Raw genomic sequence first — 12,682 nt, forward strand, 5'->3', positions numbered from 1 at the left:
CCCCTCCCCCTTACCTCCTCTAAGAATTCTCTTACAGATAGAACTACACACTATATTGAAATCCTCCATTATTCTCCACAAAGCTCCATTTTAGTCCAATTAGCTGCTAAATCTATCTATGTGTTTAGGGATTGAGCAAGAGACAAGGGCTTGATCTAGACTTCCTTGTTTATTGAAATAATTGATCAGATTCTTGGTGATTAATGGGCTTGCTAAGAATGCTAGGGCTCAGCAACATTGCCTGAATGCAAAGCTCAAGACTTATATCATGTATTTCCCTGGAGTCGACTAATTACTGCGGAGGTAAGTCTTACTGTGGAGTAAAGACTGGAAACAGATTGGGATATCTAAGAATTAATCCCTATCAAAGGAAAATAAATCTGCCTATAAGTGGGGGATGTTGCCACGATTCTGTAGCTAACAAAAAAACAACAACATATGGATCTCTTGTGCTCTGTTTCTTTATGTTTTTGATTTTAATCAATTTCAATAATATTTTAAATGTATGGTTTTCTTCTTCTTGTGTTGTTTTTACAGGTTGCCAACATGTTTTGGAGCCATGGTTGTACAATAATTTATTTAATATTTATACTCCTCTTTTGAGTGCATGTGAATATATAATAACATTATAATAACAATATAATATAATTCAGTGCTACAGCAGTGTCAGTACTGCTGGTAAGTATTACAGTGAGGTCCATACCAGTTACTTTTCTGCAAAGTATTTCTGAGCAGTTTTATTTCATCAATTTGAAATAAAACTGCTCAAGATCGGTACATTAATGTGTAGCAGACAGAAGCACAAGTGTGATATCATGCACCAATCCTTGGGCTGATACCTGAGGCATAATGACTGCAGAAGAATACAGTCACACTAATTATCCAGAAAAGAGATTGTCTGAGACATCTCTAATTATTATGCAGACAAGCAAATCACACTCTTTTCCCTTCCCCTCAAAAACCCATTAAATGGTGATAGAGCTAAAACTGAAAACCAGTGACACTGGAAAAATACTAGCAGTAAAACTGAAAGAATGCAATAGCAGTGGCAGACAAGAACACATTTATAGACACACATGTTTTATTTCAACCAGGACTTTTTTCTGTAGCAGCATATACCGTAAAACCACTAAAATATTTCTTTACCTGATTTGATATTGAGTTTAATTGTACAAAATTGTTCATAATTTAGTGTCTGCAAAAATGATTTCAATGAATCCATAACTAAAAATATTCTAACCATTAGCCAAACATTATAATCAGACCTTTTTTCATCACTTTTGATGTTAAAGTTGACAAGTCATGGAACAGTGTTTCAAATTGTATTTGTGTTTCTATCAAAGTCTTTAAATGAATAGAACCTCCTGACAGCTATTAATAATGAAACATGCTGGTTTGTTTTGGACTGACGTATCATGAAAGTGGTTTTTTAGTTGCTGTTACAGTGCTTTGACCTGTCTGAGTTTGCAGGAGTTTGTGAAGTGTGAGCACACCTCACCCTTGTGGAGGCCTTTTTAGTCTCTGGTGGAACCTCATGCTTGATTACAGCATGTGCAGCTCTGTGTGAATCATCTGTTAGAACTTCTGTCACAGCCAAAGTGGTGCTAAAATGTCCAGCCTCCTAAAGTCACTGGTTTGCTCTGCTCTTTTATTGTCCTAATGTCAATGTCCAAATGTGATTTTTTTTCCACGCCATATTGCAACTTAGAGAAGAAGGAAAGGCTGAAATGGCTAAAAATTGTTATCGCTGTGTCCATATCCCCTCAGCCCTTGGAGGGAACTGAACCATTATTACATTCTTTTCTATCTACCTTTATTTGCAGTCCTGATTGATAGCGCTTTTTCTAACCTCCCCCCACCCCACACTGCAACTGTAGTTTGTTTTCTCTTTATTTCTGTCTCATTTTGGTACATTTTCCTCTTTTTGCTTGGCTTCTATTGCCATTTTTGTGTCTCTCTGCAGAGAGTGAGCTGATATCATCCTTTGAAAGGGTAATGATCCCACTGTGTTGAGATTATGTATGTGTGCTACACACTGTAATGGTCTGGCTTTTTATTGCCTGCCGCATACTAATCCCACAACTGAAGGAATGAGATGACACCTGCAGGGAGCTGTGTGCGAGCTGCAGCCTCACATGAAAGAATGGCCATTAAAAATGATCAAAGAAATTACTGCAGTCGGCTGCACAACACTGCTCTCACGCCTGGCTAGGTGTACATCTCTGCCTCGACACACAAGCACAGGCACACACACACACACTCACACACACACACACACACACACACACACACACACACACACACACACACACACACACACACACACACACACACACACACACACACACACACACATACATGGACTCTAATTAGTATCGCCTCTGATGGATATTTTCCAAGTGATCCTCTGTGGAAATGTCCTGCGTATAGTTGCCTTAGGCTCTCTGCGGATGATTCACCCACGCTTGCAGATAGGAAATGGAGTAGATGCCTGAGCTCAAAATGTTCTCCACAGTCCAGCCACAAATTATTCACGGGCATTTTAACACAAATGTTTTCCAACAGATTTTTTTTTTTTTTCCAGAATTTTTTTAAGGGGTCTTTTGTATTAATAAGGTTTTTGAAATTGCCTAAATGTTATTCAACATGTACACCACATTGATGACAAGAGGAACCAGTTCTTTATGAACACAAATATTTGAAGGTTTAGAAACTCCTTCGAAGTAGATTTTTCTTGAACATTTGTATTAGAGTTGTGCCTGAGTTACATTCCTCTTACAGAGTTTCTGTTACAAATACACTGACAAACCGAGTGTAGTTTCCTCCTATTTTTTCACTAAAAATATTGATTCAAACTACAAAAAGAAGTTGCATAGTGAGCAAAAAACAAAATTACCACCTGCTGCTACTGTTTAAAAATTTATCAAATGCTTATCCTGTATTTTACAGTAAGGTTTTCAGTGATGATGAGCCAATGAAAAGTGACAGAAAGGTAAAAGCTAAAAAAAATTATCACTTGATAAGCTGCGGGATGATGTTTGTTAGGAACACTTGCACCAGTAGCCCCTGCATAGAGCTGCACATAATGTATTTATGTAAGTGAGTCAGAGATCGGAGCAGAGGAAAAGGTCATCATTAAATTGCTAATTTGGCAGGAAAAGTATAGAGTTGGCTGCACTGTGTCAGTTAAGTGCTTCAAGGAAAAATCATGTCCATTATTTCCGTAACCGATAGAAAAGTAAACAGGGTTGTCCCGAAGGTAAGAAAAAGATAGACGTTCCCTTGTGGTTACAAAAAACAGTCTGGAAGCTGAGCAGTAAACATTGTTTGCCTTATTAATTGACTGAATGCAGACATGTTGTAACATTCTGAATATATTTAATATTTGTTATATAGTTCACATTTTGAGAACTTTAAACACAATTCAGCAGTGTACCAATCACAAACTGTTACTTTTAAGATATTCACTGTGTTCTATTTGTTTTTCTCCTAGTGTCATCGTTCCCCCATAATGCATTTAAGTGTCTCCACTCTGTTCATCAGGTGCAGTATTTTAGTTGTCTGTCCAGAAGACACTTTTTTTTTTCTGCAGGCGCTCCACTGCATTTCATATTAACCAAATCTGATAAATACTTTTCACATCCAACAGAGCATAGAATAAAATTCGGTTTTTCTGAAATGGCAACCAATACTTAGCATTCTACTTTTGCAAAATGATTGAAGAAGTTGAGAAATATTCTCTGGAGACATGCAGGAAAAAGTTAATTCTCTTAAGAAGTTGTTATTCTGGTGAATGTTATTATTAATCTTTGAATTTAGCATAGGCTCACAAACACAGAGACACCATGGTTATCATAGGGATCCATTTTACACAGATTCCATTTTTTCAATGCTTTTTTCCCTATAGCCCCTCCTTTTCCCTCCCTCAGTGGTCCTTCTAAAGCTGCGGAGCTGCATGGTTTGGTGGGTAATTTCACTGCCTTTTCATGTGTTGGAGGGTGAGGAATCCACCTCCATTAGGTAGTGTCATCTTGTGATGTATGATGTATGCACAGAAAGGCAGTGTGATGTTTATTCATGACTTTCAAGGCAATGCCTCAGCTAAGCCCTCTGATTTCCTTTTAAGGAACAAAACTACATGAGATTGAGACTTCAGTCTAAAGGCACCCAGACCATCCTGCAGCACTTCTGTTTCCCTTCCTGTCTGTCTCTCTCTCCCCCACCTCAGACACATACTCCCTCTCTCACCTCACCCACAGCTCTTTTTTATCACTTAAATTCTCCCTCGATATATATATATTTTTTAGTCTGATTTAATTTATGTGACCCTCAGAAAAAAAGATCACATGCTGGTATTTCCTTCTGATTTTGCCTGGCTGTCTCCCCATCTTGCCTCTGTACTTTACTAACGACTTTGATCAGGAGATGAATTTAGATAGTTTTTTATATTGGGTTGGTATAATAATGAGACCCCACCACTTTGAGACTAAAAAGGCCTCTGGTCATATGTGGCACACACACACACACGATTTGATGCGGAGCAATGGTTGCATTGATTTCTGGATTGTTACTATGTGTCCACCAGACTTGTTCACTTCACTTGTGCCACTCAAGACGCAAATAATACATTGTTTGAGGCCATTTTCTGTCTTTTTCTCTTTTCTAATTAGTAGCCATCACAAGTGCAAACCAATAGCTTATTTAATTTTGTCCCTTGGTCTGTTGTGTTATTCAGTTACCATAATTCAAACAGCTGGTCCCTATTTGTCTTGTAAATGACTTTTTAATGGTAATGAAGCCACATCTATCCATCATACTGGCATAGGTACATGCAGGCCTTTGATAGGACTCCTTCTATGAACAAATAGCAACTATTAATATTCTCAGTGACCAACCTTCCAACAGCACATGAATCACGGTGAATTAACTGCTAGGGCTGTCTTTAATATGTGCTTTTTTGATAGACGGTGTAGGTGTTTGTTTGTCTCTGAATGCTATAGGGATGAAATGCAATAAGGCTACAAACTATGGCGCTGAAGTAATGAGTGAGTTTAACACCTGGCTCAAGAGGGACGAGAAGCAAAACCAAACTGGAATTCAGGGTCGAAGGAGTGAGAAGGGCTGATTGGCACCAATTTGTATAGCTGCACACAGAAAACCAGATGAGTAGAATTGACGTAAAGTTATAATACTACCAATCATGCTCCTGTGAGGAGGGGCTGCTCAGGGGTCATCACAGATAAGGTTTTTCAATAAAATTCTACCCTGGTGTTAAGACTCCACACATAAAGTTGGAGGATGTAGCATGTTAAGTAGAAAAATTGGAGGACACAGACCTGTTTTCTTGACTTTTTTGTTTGTTTTTTTAAATACCAGGCCATAAAAAAAGTTTCTCCTCTGTTGTTGGATTGGAGCATGAGTGAGGCAAATGACTGCATTTTGAATTTAAGATTTCTAATACAGTACTAATAACCACATTATTTTGCCTTGAGTGTTGCATATTCTAACCTTATATGATAAATAATGCAAATGGAGCGACTTCTGCAAATGCCAGAGAAAATGAGGTGGATGGGAGGGAGAGGGCGAGGGCGAGGGACTGAAAGAGTAGAATAAAGGAGCAGGAGCTAGCGTAACTAACTGATTGTTGTGGTGTCAGATTGATACGCAAAAAAAAATAAAGGTTGGTATAATTACAGCACTTAGCTGCAACACACTGATAATACAGAGCAGGATTATGAAAAGACATGGAGGAGATGTTATTAAGAAGGATTTCCTGTCTGGGAAATGTACCACTGCCTTCAGTTTTTCTTCCATATTTGTGTGGGTGGGGATTGGGTTTAGGGTTGGTCATGGGGGTTCAGCTGCTGAACTATTTTAGAATCTTAAAATGACAGTTAAAACTGGAGCCAGCAGTGAAGAAGACACAACAGCAAGTCACAGAGACACAGGGAGTAAATATAAAATGGTTTTTATTTGGAAAAGTCAAATCCAAAACAGGACGCTGATGTACAGTCCAATAAACATTCATGGAGACACTGATTAAAGACTGTAGCAAGAGACACTAAAGGTATGTTCACCCTGCAGCGGAAAGTGGCATAAAATATAGATTTTTTTTCCTGTCTGGTCTTTTTTTACACATCTTTGTATGTGAACCATATGATATACAGCATTATCTTGAGATACGAGTTTAATTTGTTCCATGACTGAGCTTGTAAGTCAAAGAAATTTCACCAAATGAAAAATATTTTTATCCATTCCACCATTGTAAAAAAAAAAATCCCCAAACCCCCTAAATTATTAAAAAAAAAATTTTTTATCAACAAATAGACATGCATATTTTGCCTTTGCATAATTAATTATATGTAAGTTACATAAACAATAATTAAGTATGAAAAGAAATATAAAAGTCACAAGCACATGTGCTCTATGTCTTTACGCAGCAAGGAAGAATTAGATGAAGTCTCGGATGATGTTGTATCCATCTGCCAATATGTGGCAAAGAACGAGATCCAGTCTCATCTGATGTTGTATCCATCCGCAACATCTGGGAAAGAACAAGATCCTGTCTCATCTGATGTATCCATCCGCCATCACCTGGGAAAGAATGACACCATTTGCCAGCTAGTGGTGGTGTCCCGAAACACGGCTCAGATCTCAGGTTTTCACTCATATGTTTCACTAATATATCGATTGAGCGACAGCTTGCATCTCAAAAACTTGTGTGTCTCACGGTACTACTGTAGTGTGGACAGGTCTGCACTGTCACACCAGAGTTACAGTAAGATCTGATAACAATGTACAGCAGGCTGAGGGCAGGAAACCTTAAATACTGTCAGATTTCAAGCAGTTTTCCATTAACAAATTAAATTTATAACTTCATATCTCCGAGTCGTCAGTGCTGATGATATTTGACTGCATCCATTGCTTGCAAAAACATTGATTAGAGCATGTTCAGTGAGAGAAAAAACACACACAGCTCTCACATCAGCAAGAATCAAATGCATCTGACTATGAAAGTGGCCCAAATCAGATTTGAAATGATCAGATCCCATGTGATGCTGTTCACTGTAAAACAAAAGAGGAAGCAATAACAACTACAGAAAATACACAAAAAAGAAATTGTTGACAAGTTGTCCCACTTAGATCTTTTCGCAGGCCTGAAGGAACTGAGTGTTACGTTCTGTTAATGCAAACAGTTTGTCCTTTTATTCCTTGAAATTAAATTGAATTACTAGACTCTTACGGTCAACAACACGGATGTCATTCCTGAGTGCTGTGGCAATCAGTGAAATACAGTTAAACTAACAGGATACCTACTACATAAATATATAGTCTATCATTTTGCACATGTAAATGCCAAAACAGCTGACTTAATATTTTTTGAGAGTTGGTGGACAGTGACATTGACCTGCTCTGAGACCCTACAAAGTTACCTGCTCGAATAAGGGTGTGGAAAAAGTTGTGGGCGGTGGTTTTGCAGGAGTCTTCCTGGAACTGCCAAAGGCAGTGCTCCCCTATCTTGCCTTTATTTCTTTTCTTTAATAATAAATGATGGATGTTTCAAATTAGGAAACAATTCTGGGAAAATCCAATTTAGTTGTGGGCCTTGTGGGGAGGGTAGAAACTAGAGTTGTGTATTATAGGTCCTTGTTTTGCTCTAATATTTGCAGTGGGGCCACTGTTAGATGAAGTAATGCACCATGTTCTAATGGGACTTATGTGTTTTTTTAACAAATCATTGAACTCCTACTCATAAATGTATTTTGCAAGACGTTGCTGTTGGTATTTATTAATAAAAACAGGCAGGTGGACGCATTATGTCAGGGAAAAACACTTCACCCACAAGTACCAAAGTAAATAGCGAAAAAAAAATACATCATCGCACAAATGCAACAACGGAGTGAGAAGGAAAAATGACAGGGAATTACTTCTTTTAGAAGATCAGGGTTGCTTTTGGTTTCAGTTACTCATAAAAGTTTCAAGCAAGATCTAGAAAATGTGTCTTAAATTGCTCGAATCAGAATGATGAATGTCTGGTCATGAGTTCAAGACATGCTATCATCAGCACAATCATTGCCTATAAATTATTATAGGAAGCTGCATGTTCTGCTATGGTTTTGGACAAATTTAATTCGTAAAAATGTCTTATTTACATTAACATGTGCCAATAACTAACTTTTGTGAGCCAGCACAAATAATAACAGGGTCTGAAATGGACACAACCGAATGAAAGCAAGTCATCCTGAAACCATTAGGTACACATCTGTTTGACAAGTAAACCTGTGGAAGAGAGGTAGATCGGTGTGTAATGACACCATTTTCTAATCATTTACTATAAGTACTGGTATTACTGTCTATTAATCAAACAAATATTGTGGTTATTGTGGTCACTTATGATGTAGAAGTGGATGTTGTTTTACTGCATAATAACAGTGTAAAATAACTTGATGACCCTACATTCGCTGGAAACTCAAAAACATTTAACATATTCATGCATCATACATTTCAGATACTAAAGTCAGTATAGTTTAGTTTATAGTATAGTTTACTGTCGCAAGTTGAGTGACAACAAAAAATATTTCCACTTTAATATTCATTCATCCTTAGCTATTCATCAGTTCACAGGTATTGCTGGAGCCTATCCCAGCTAGCTATGGGCAAGAGATGGGGTATACCCCAGCTGAGATGCCAGCTCATTGCAGAGGTCACATGGAAGACAGACAACCTCTCAAAGGAACATAAACCAAACTAACTCATATTTTTGGTGACAAAAATGAACCAAAATTTTTTTTAAAACCACATGATACATAATTCTACCTCTCATGGTAAGCAGTCTGCTTAAATTCAGCAACCTCACCATTTGTAACAGAAATATGTACTTTTTACCAAAAATCATCCACCACTTTCACAGTGGTAAGTCTAAAATTGATTTGGATTGATCACAAGTTGCTATATTTATTATTTATTTTAAAACTATTTACTAAACAGCCTCGAAATTGAGATTCAAATCAATGTTTTTGATCACAAAAGTAAGAGAACTATTTACAGAACAAGTTTTTTTATGGAACTGAGTCAGAACATGAATATTCTTAAGTCTATGAATGAATATTTACCGAAGAGCCTCAGAATTGAGATTCAACGCTTTAGATCACAATAGTAAAGGAACTATATATAGAACGAGTAAACACAAAATGCATTAATGAAGTGCATGCAATAGGAAATTATCAACTGACGAAGTATGCATGAACAAGAATTGTCATACTTAACAAAACTTTTTTTTTCTTCTTTTGCAGTTTAATTTTTTTTATCAAACTGGGTTTTTTTAAATTATTCATTTTTAGCACCTAATGTTCTCGCCTTTTTTTTTTTTTTTTTTTACATAAAGTTAAATAATGTTGACTGCGTGAGAGTGTGTGTGTGTGTGTGTGTGTGTGTGTGTGTGTGTGTGTGTGTGTGTGTGTGTGTGTGTGTGTTTCCTTCAGTCCAATCACGAGTATTAACGGGTTTTATTCGTATCGTACTTGTCAAAAACGCATTATCCGTACCGACTCAACCCTAGTAAGTATCACGTGCATTTGTTTGACTTGAATTTAAATAAATGATTAAATCGTGCACTTTGTGGAGTCTTTCGTAAACCAAAACAAATCTACATTTAAGGTAATAAAAATTGGTACAAACTGAAAACGATTGTGATTCATAGCTGGCCTAACAGCATTCAAATGTTCAAGTTGGGCCATGTAGAGCAAACCAATGTTTGGGGAGGTGCTGATGGAGCAAAAAAAAAAAAAATCAGACTAGTAATAAATACATTTTATTGGTAAGGGCAGGCTGGCTTTACAACAGGAAGCAGAGAACCCAGAGAGAACCCATGCAAATGTGGAGGAAAACATACAAGCAGCGCGGAATTGAACTTGAGACCTTCTTGCTGTAAGGCAACAGTGTAATCCACTGCTTGACCATGCTGCCCCACTTTAATTTTGTGTAACTTTTTCATTTTACTATAACTAAATCTAGAATTATACAAATGTATTCATCAGATACACTGTTGGTGTGGAGCAATGGTTGTATTGATTTCTTCTAGACCTAGTGCTAAAATAAAATCTTTGTGACTCATTTTCTGGTGAAAAGTGGAATGTTGGTAAAATGTGGTTATATTGACACTATTATATTCAGTATTAGCCACACAAAATCAGGCTAAATGTACGCAATCCTAACATTACTTGGCATAGTTTTATCTCTTTAACAAATGTAGGCATCTTCTACATGGCTAACAGGACTGTAAACGGTCATGTTTAACCCTCTCCTAGCCTGTGGGGCAGTTTTACTTTGCTCTTGACCACTCTCCGCCTCACCCATCCCTTTCATTTCTTGTTCATCTTCCCTGTTTTTTCTTTTTTTCCATTTTCAGTTTGTTCCTGCATATTGTTTTCTGAATGACCAATATGACATTAGGCAGGCACAACCCTAACAAAAGCAGACTGACTGTTCCAACTCTACCAAAGAGCTTAGTGGTAAGTCTTCTTTCAGTTTCTGAAAGGTTAATTCTTGTAAAGCACAATAACGCACATAAAGAGTAACAGACATTTTCTAATAATGAACCTTTTTCTTATGGTTAAATTAATCAAAAAGTGAACTAAAAGGCATGAAAAGCTGTTGAATCTAAAAGGCATGTTTTCTCCCTTTGTTCTATTCATGACCACAGGAAGTCGCAGTGAAAACACTGCTTTTGCTTGTTAGCTTGTCCTCATTCCAAGTTTGTTGTGTCAGTCATTTTCAAACAAGACCTTCACCTACAGTCGTTCTGTTGACTACCTCTACCCCATATACAATGTTTGACATATGAACTTAGCTCTTATGAGGTCTGTGCTGTTAAGTGGACAAATAAACACATTTCAATCCTAGTGGCAAAATTGTAGAGGCAAAATTGACAGGTCATCTTATTATTATGTGTTTTTATTTTGTTTCACCGTTTCTGTTTTTGTACCCATTTCAGTATTTGGAGTACTTTTTTCGATTTTTTTATTATTATTTTTAATAATTATTATTTTGACTATTTTATTTTGGATTGGATATTTGACAACTCTGTTAATTTATTTATTTTAACATTCTGATTTATCAATGAGTTGATTAATATTTAAATCACTCTAACACACACACACACACACACACACACACACACACTGTATATAAACTAGCTAAACAAAAAATTCATAGTTGATCTGATGGAGTTGCTTCAGATCATGGAAGTTTTTGTCTTCATTCAGTCTCAGTAACATGCAAATCAAACCTACGACTTCCATACCGGATGAGTCGAGGCCTGGGTTAACAACGACCCCAATCGGTGCTGTTGACCTACAGGGTGCCGATGGAAATTGGACTACTGTTGAGGAGGAGGAAAGTGTGCCTGTAGGAAGAGGGAGAAGAGGAACGCCAAGAGTATAGGACTGAGAGTAGGGACGTTGAAAGTTGGGACTATGACAGGAAAAGGTAGAGAGTTGGTTGACATAATGCAGAGGAGGAAGGTAGACATACAGGAGACCAGGTGGAAAGGTAGCAAGGCTAGAAGAATAGGACTTGATGAAGTGATGCAGAGCATACCTAGAAGTGAGAGAGTTGTCGTTGGACTTCAATGGACATGTTGGTGCAGAAAACAGAGGTGATGAGGAGGTGATGGGCAGGTTTGGTATCCAGGAGAGGAACGCAGAAGGACAGATGGTAGTTGACTTTACACAAAGGATGGAAATGGCTGTAGTGAATACTTTCTTCCAGAAGAGGCAGGACCATAGGGTGACCTATAAGAGTGGTGGTAGGAGCACACAGGTAGACTACATCTTGTGTAGACGGTGTAACCTGAAAGAGATCAGCGACTGCAAAGTAGTGGTAGGTGAGAGTGTAGCCAAACAGCATAGGATGGTGGTGTGTAGGATGACTCTGGTGGTGAGGAAGATGAAGAGGACAAAGACAGAGCAGAGGACAAAATGGTGGAAGCTGAAAAAGGAAGAGTGTTGCATGACTTTTAGGAAGGAGTTAAGACAGGCTCTGGGTGGTCAGGAGGTGCTTCCAGATGACTGGACAACTACAGCTAATGTGATCAGGGAGACAGTTAGGAGAGTACTTGGTGTGTCATCTGGAAGGAAAGCAGATAAGGAGATTTGGTGGTGGAATGAGGAGGTACAGGTGTGTATACAGAGAAAGAGGTTAGCTAAGAAAAAGTGGGACACTGAGAGGACTGAGGAGAGTCGACAGGAGTACAGGGAGATGCAGAGTAAGATGAAGGTAGAGGTAGCAAAGGCCAACCAAGGGGCTAATGATGACTTGTATGCTAGGTTGGACAGTAAGGAGGGAGAGACTGATCTATACAGGTTGGCAAGACAGAGAGACAGAGATGGGAAGGATGTGCAGAGTACAGAGAAGGCCAGAGGGAGCTGCATTGTGTTTTTGTAGATCTGGAGAAATCTTATGACAGGGTGCCCAGAGAAGAACTGTGGTATTTTATGAGGAAGTCTGGAGTGGCAGAGAAGTATGGTAGAGCGGTGCAGGACATGTATGAGGACTGTAAGACAGTGGTGAGGTGTGCTGTAGGTGTGACAGAGGAGTTCAAGGTGGAGGTGGGACTGCATCAGGGATCAGCTCTGAGCCCCTTCTTGTTCGCTATGGTGGTGGACAGGCTGACAGACGAGGT

Source organism: Antennarius striatus, chromosome 1 (genome assembly GCF_040054535.1).
Source record: "Antennarius striatus isolate MH-2024 chromosome 1, ASM4005453v1, whole genome shotgun sequence".
Taxonomy (NCBI): Eukaryota; Metazoa; Chordata; class Actinopteri; order Lophiiformes; family Antennariidae; genus Antennarius; species Antennarius striatus.